Here is a 7,294-nt window from a genome sequence, read left to right as displayed (position 1 = left end):
GGCCGGGCCCTGGGAGCGGTGCTGACAGCGGGTCCTGCGGCCCCAGCAGTCCAGCTGCCTTGCACAGCTGGAACCGGAGCGAGGGCACCCCTCTGACACCCAGTACAGAGCCACAGCATCCACACCCATAACACCTCAGGAAGGAGGCAAAAAGCAGCACACTCCCCTCAGTGCCGGGGCTCGAACTGCCCACACAGCCCCTCACAGCCACCACTGAGGGGAAAATGGCAGCTCCCGGGAGGCGGGGGACAGCTCCCTTACTGGCCAATCAGCTGCTGCTACGGCGTCACCCCAACCAATCCCGTGTAGCCCCGCCTCACGGGAGGCTATAAATGCTGCTCGGCCGGAAGGCCGTCACACTGTTGGTGGCTATTGGCAGGTGGTCGGTGGCTTTGGACAGGTAAGATGTAAAGGCTCGGTGTGAGTTCTCTGGTTTTGCCAGCTGAGAGCGGACAAAGGTTGTAACAGCGTCCTTTTTCAGCTGTCTCTGCGCCTGTCCTGCCCTGCTAGTCACAGAGGTGAGGCCACTGTGGGCCTGGCTGGGCCTTTAAGTGAGGCCTGTGTTCCCTGTGCAATGTCAGGGCTAGTGGGGAGTTGAGAGGGATCCTCAGTGGTGTCTGTCACTGTTGTGGCCAGTGTGGGCTGTTTAGGGGGTCATCGCCTTCTCCCAGCCTTTCTGAACACTGTATGTAGTGACAGTCTCTTGCAGCTTCACCCTCAGGGCAATGCAGGGCTTTGTGCAGGAAGCTGTGGGCAAACTGGGGCATGGTGTGGTTACTGCAGGGTTCCTCTGCTCTCACAAGGGACTCATAAGCCAGTCTGAGAAGGGACCCCGGGAATCGGGGTGACTGGCTTGTGATGCGCATAGAATGCGCTTGGGGGCTGAGGGGGCAACACTGGCAGCAGAAAATGTGGGGTTTTTCTGCTCAGCAAAGGACTCTTAGACAGAAATTCCAGCTATTTCATTGTCCCACATAGAGCATAATGTCTTGCTACTTTGACATATCTCTAGCTGATTATGTCTTAGGTCAATTCTAGGAGGAATAATAAGAATAATCATTATTATTTGTCAGATCTAATCCAGCCTTATATCCTGTGGGATCTCAAAGCCTGTTAGCAGAGAACAGGGCTAGTTCTGCTCATCTCTGCCACCTGTGTCCTGCTCCTAGAGGTAAGTTTTAAAATAAACAGTATATACCTGTAGATCTCCTTTGGGTAAAAATAGCAAAACAGCGTTAGCTCCTGTAGTGTCTTCTACTCCAAATGTGAAACTGAGGCACAAAATGGGTAAATTTGCCTGTAAGCAAGTTAGTGGTAAAATGCAGAAGTTACCAGTCTAGTTTTGCATCTTACTGGAAGCTAATGTTGCCTAGTGCTTTATCAAAAGGGTGGGGGGGAAAAGAGAGCAGGTGGCTTAAGGAGGTAAGGAAGGAGGATGGACTTTCCAAAATGAAGCTCAACTATAATAGTTTTTGCATAACAGTAAGTCAAAACTGCCCTCTCCTCTTTTTAATATGTTTTTAAAGCAATTCTTTAATTTCTGTGTGACTGAAGACAAAAGCATTTGAAAACCTCTCCAGTTTTCTCTTGCTCTGATTTTTTTTTTAATTGTAATTATGAAACTGTCCCATTATCATATTGTGATGCGGAGCTTTTCAAGTAATGAGAAATTCAAGTGAAGTCTTGATTACCTCCCCTGAGAACAAAATGTGATGGGGAGGACAGAGGGGAGGGGGGGGCAATACAGACAAGTTTTATAATAATAAAATAAAGAAAAAATTAATCATGGATCCATTAGTGTTAATACAAATGCTTTATGACTCACCTCAATCATTTTACATTATTTAATAACAGAAAGTCATTATTTCCTGAGAGAATTAGGATAAAGCCTGTTGGGGGTTTTTATATGGTTTTTGGTTTTTTTCAAACTAACATGGTGACTAAAAATTGGATTTTAGCTGTAGTCATGACAAGGTGGGGGGAAGATGTTTTAACCCCTCCCATCTATTACCTTTGAGCTTCTTGTGTTCCAGGTGCCTGTGGAGGTCATTGCCCACTTCAGGTGATCCAAGAAGGGAGAGATGACACCTGGAGGAGTGGGGGGAACATCTGAAGAGTTGCCCTGGAGCAGCTCCTGACAGCTCAGCCCGTCGCTTGGTTTTGGTGGTTCCTCAGGTGTTGGCTTTGCAGAAGCAGGAGGAGGGTCAGCTGCTGGTTCGGGTGCTGTTGTGTTTGCTATAGATGGTTGGTGTGAGCGGACGGACATTGGGACAGTGAGGCCTGCAGACTGGCTCTGTGATCCAGACACCCAGGCACCTGTAGCAGACGTGGGCTTTTCCTCTGAAGTCACTTAGTCTCTTTTTAAGCTGACCTCACATCTGTCTCCTCTACTTCAGGCTTTCTCTTTTTTCCAGAGATGGTGCTACACTCATTAATGTTGTTGCTTTGTAAGTGGCTTCTAGAACTATTGCTGTCTGCCTCCAGGCTGGAATTATGACAGTTGTTCTATGGGAGAGGCATCCCCAGAATGAAGCAAACTGCCTGGTCCTTGGCCAGGTGAATAGTTCCCAACTGTACCACAAAAGGAGCACAGAGAGGCCATAATCTGGGGCTGGCCAGGGGACCCTCCACTGATTTCAGTGGCCCAGGGTGATCCAGTGTATCATTGCTCTAGGAAAGCAGATACATGGAAAGATGGAGGAGCTATAAGCAGGATATTATCTGTACCCAGGCTGCTTTCCCTCAGCCTGTGCCCAGTGTGGGTGCTGCCTGGCTGTGTGGTGACATGGGGACGTGTTTCCTTGCAGCTGGGACTGTAGCTGAGCCCTGTGCGCTGGTGGGCTCTGTGGGAGGTGAGTGAGTCAGCTCCTGGAAGTGGCCTCCTCTACGCAAAGCCTGTGTGAGTTACGATTCTATAAAGGGACCGGAGGCATCTCCCAGCATGGGAAGTGGAGCAGCACAAGGGTGCTCTCTACTGATTCAGCTTTTCAGGTTGGGGGAGCTCATCTGCCCCTGAAATGCAAAGGCTAATGGAAATTGTGCTTGTGCTTGCTAGAAGGCAGGTTTTAAACCAGGAGGTTACATGCTACCCGCACACAACCCGGTGAATTGCACGCTAAAGGGATTACATGCCGCTTAATCTGGAGCTTTGGCTCTGTGAGCAATTAAACTCCAGTGATTCCACAATGATGAAAGTTCAGCCTGGGAGCGTTGCATTCCTCCTGTTGCCATTTTGCCTTTTCTTAATGAAAAGGAAAATGAATGTTACCTGTTTTTGTGGAAACTTGCCACATGGGAAAACAACAAAGTCGCCTTTTGACAAAACTCCTGCTGAAGGGAACCTGCTGTGGTCCTTGGGAGAAGGGCTGGTTCAGGGTGCTGGGCTAACCCTCTGATTAGCTGAACTGTTGGTTCTGTGTCTCTGGGAGGGGATTCAGTTGGGTGACACATGTGGTTTGGGTGCTCAGGAACCAGACGGATCCACAGCTGGTTCCTTCTAATCTACCACCCCACTCCTCTGTGCCTCAGTTTCTCCACCTGTAACATGGGCAGAATTAAGTTGATACAGATGTACTCTCTTGTAAAATGCCACGGCATCTCATTGGAAAGCATTGCTTCTTGAAAACCTATCTGTCCATCTGAAAAGAAGGTTAAATTAAATATGTTCTACTAAAACAGGATTTTTGTCTCATACTCACAGAATCCTGTGTGAATGTTGACTTAATAACAGCTTGAAATGACCTTGCTGTTGAAACCGAAGCTGTTTATATGATGAGCATCTTCCTGCCCCCTCAGGTACTGCTGTCGTGGGGTCCTGGGTCCTTTACGTGCTCAGGCCAAGAACAAGTATCTGCCTCAAAATGCTTACAGGCAGTAGGCTAAGGAGGAATTATTCTTCTCACCTCATCATAAGGAGCTGAAGGACAGAGGCGGAGATAATTTTCCAGGGAGCTCAGCTTCTGTACCAGGGCCAGGGAAGGCACTGACTTCTGTGTGACTCAGTCTAGTATTTTAAAGAAGAAAAAACCTCCATCCTTTCTATTTAGGGAGAGACCAGCTGCTTAATCCAGCTGTGGGAAACACAACATGGGCTGGGGAAGCTGTGAAAAGCTCCTGCCAGGGCGAGGGCATCCTGAGGACACCTTGCAAGTGTCTGTTTACCTGAGCACTGTAATTGCTCCAGCTATTTGCTACACCGGGAGTTGAGGAAGTGACAGAGGCAAACAAGACACCCAATTTTCCGTGGAAAGTTAACTTTTCCAATTGCAGTTGAAAGCTTGGTTCTTTTGACCTAATTTCCCACTCCAAGGGTTAACTGCTCTCTGTGGTACAGCAGGCCCTCCAGTGAGTGCAGCCAGACAATGCCATTTAAGTGAATGTTCCTTGCCTGCAGAAGTCCTGGAGATAGCTCCATCTTGCTCACAGTAGGTGTTACATTAGCTGCTCAAACCATATTCCAGTAAATTAGAGCTGGGCTGATTTAGACAATCACTGGGTCATTCTTTCCTCCAATTCCCAGTCTCACACAGAGATAACAGCAGCTGGGGGAAAGCAGGGAGGTGGACGAATAGCAGTTTGCTTGCTTATTAGGGGTTAGATGCAGTCTTGAGTCTGTGATTTGCAGAACACAACTGATACCAGCAACAAAAGCCTCAAAGTTAAATGATGCAGTATTTGTTTCAGGTCTAATAAAGACACTTAAACAAACGCCAGGCACTTTCTTCCTCCGAGGCAAGTCAATGTATTAAAATGCCTTTATAAAGCAGAATGAAGCCTGTGGTGAGCGGGAATTTAGGAGTGAGAACTGGTTGGTCCACAGCTGGGCTGTGGTGCACGTGGGAAAGCGTGGCCAGAGCCCTGGACTGTGAGGGGCCACCTCGTCGGTGCTGTGTGCTGGATGACTCCTGATGTGTGTGTGCCTCTTCATATCCTCTGGCTGTCATAAAACTTTGCAGCGTTTTTGTACATCAGCTAGTGCCAGAGGCACCTGATTTTCCTTTGGCCTGTGAATACAACAATAAAATGCTGTTATTGGAGTGAGTGATCTGACCTGCTTGTGTTGGCTGGTGAGTAAGCAAGAGAGATTATGACCCTTTTGAAATCCTTTTATGTGCTTTTTTTTCTTCAGTCAGAAATGTGTGCTATGTTTTTTAGGAACTCAGTAAACTGATATCAGAGAAATGTTGTACCAAGGAGTTCTGCAGGTGTTTGGGGGCCTTTTTGGGTCCAGTTTAAGCCTCTAGTCCAACAGAACATTGTGCTGAAATAGAAGAATCTGCCTTAGGGTCTGTGACTGAACAGATTGCTTGAAGCTGAGCTGCCGCGGTGCCATGCAGAATATAGAGAGGGGCTGATGCTGCTCCCCAAGGCAGCCAAGCCACGACCTCTTCTCACATTGGAATGTCCCTGGCAGTGTAAGAATGCAGCCCAAATGCTCTGAAAAGCGGTGACTGCAGGTGTGCAACAGCTTCAAGGGATTAAGAAGTAGGAGGAAGCAGCAGAAGACAGGAGCCAAGGTGATGTGTAAGTGCCTGCAATTTAAAGGGGAAAAGGCTGTTTAGCTCTGGAGGATTGGTTGCTGCTTACCCTGATGTTTTCAGCTCTGGTGTGAAATACTGTATTTCTGAAGGTGTGTCCAAGGCAGAGAGCTTCAGCATACAAATAGAAAGGGCACCATGGAGAGAGAATTATTTCCCTATCTATTCCCATTGCTCTCTTTAAAACTCACTGTAATGATGTTGCTATGACCCAGGCCTTCATAATATGTGCCTCAGGTAACGCAGATTGATATATAAATACCTGGGTTTATTACACTTGAAAGACCTTTTGAAAACTCAGGGGGAGAGAGAGAAATTGTGGGATCTAATGTACCATCCCTGAGGGAGAAAATTAGCCCATGGATAGTACTAAATGATACAGTGGCATTTGGATGTTGAAGGAAGAGTGCACTGTTTATGAAGTGGGTCAGCTCTGTCCTGGGGAGAGGACCCAGGCTCAGTGGGATTCAGCTCTGAAGCCCCAGTTCTCAGCGTGCCACCCTCTGGGGATGACATAGGATCTACTTAAATCCCGGTTGGGTTTATGTGGCCCTGGGCTGTGGCCTGTGGTCCTCTCTGCTCTGATGTCAAGCGCTGTGTGAGATTAACCCCCTGCCCTGCTCGCAGTCTGTGCAGTGAGCAGCAGTGGCCCAGGGTGGCCCCTGGTGCCAAGGGGTACCAGGTGCATGTCCTGGGGTGTCCCCTCCCCATGGGACACCAGGAGCTTGGGGACAAGGGGTGACCCCCTCTGGGTAATCTCTAACAGCTCTGTACTCAGTTCCTAGCCGTGTCCACGCTGCCATCCCACCCGCTGGCACCAAGCTTGGCCCAGGGCAGAGCCACCACGGTCCCCGGCCCCACGGGTGCCAATGGGCTGTGGGCAGGTCTCCCCGCCACTACCACCTCACTTGCACACCAGAGACACTCATTTACCTCTGGATTGTTACCAACCTGGGCTGGATCTGGATCTGAACTGGCTCAAGTCTCCTCTGTACTTCCGCAGCCCTCACTAGTGGGCAATCTGCAACAACAGCCTTTTGTATAATGTACTCAGTAACAGATAGACCCATATGAGAGCCTTTTAGATAAGACTATAATTCATACTTAAAACAAAGGTTATAACCTGGGTGTTAACTGAATCCAAGAGGTTCCTGTGTGTGTTAAACTGATGCTGTCCATTACAGGAACTTGATCTTATCACAGACACAGCATGCAAAGTGGCCTTGATGCCGTTAGTGTGTGTACTGGGGTCACCCTGGTGCGATGAGCTGAAGAAGTGACAACTGGGGGTGGTTCTGGTTATCAGTGTGAGTTAAGTCAGGCCTTGCAGGAAGCTGCTGAAAGCTGCTTGCATGCAAAGCCAGGCCCAGCCTGCACCAAGATGTTCTGTAAGAATGCTGGAGAAGGGTTAGACTTAACATGTGAGAGCTGCCCTGGCAGGACCTGCTTTTATTCCCTGCACTGCAAACACTTGTTCTGGTTATAAATGGATCCATGAAGAATTTATTCCTTGCGCTGTTTCTGGGTTCTGTATTCCCCTGCTCAAGTTTTAGAGCACAGAGGGGTATCACTCTTGCTTTGTGTTTTGCTGTCCATCTCCTTCCTGTGCTCTTTCTCTTTCCCTCCTACAGCAGAGCCATTTAGGCATCCATAAAACTCCAATAAAATTTTCTCTCCCACATGCTTTTGCAAGAGCAGAAAAATGTCTGCTTCACTTCACAGACATTTTGATGGGGGGGTATGGACTTCATATTAAA

At 48.4% G+C, this 7,294-nt stretch overlaps 1 long non-coding RNA gene across 1 annotated transcript; it reads left to right on the top strand.

Annotated features, from left to right (window-relative positions):
- Window positions 1-366: 366 nt before the first annotated feature.
- Window positions 367-3,660, top strand: LOC309449705. The gene is made up of 3 exons (XR_014185992.1): window positions 367-400; window positions 1,074-1,171; window positions 2,034-3,660. It is a non-coding gene; the product is annotated as an uncharacterized lncRNA (long non-coding RNA).
- The last annotated feature ends 3,634 nt before the right edge of the window (window positions 3,661-7,294 follow it).

Source organism: Streptopelia decaocto (assembly GCF_964273445.1).
Source record: "Streptopelia decaocto genome assembly, chromosome: 24".
NCBI lineage: Eukaryota > Metazoa > Chordata > Aves > Columbiformes > Columbidae > Streptopelia > Streptopelia decaocto.
This window is presented reverse-complemented; position numbering and strand designations above follow the sequence as displayed.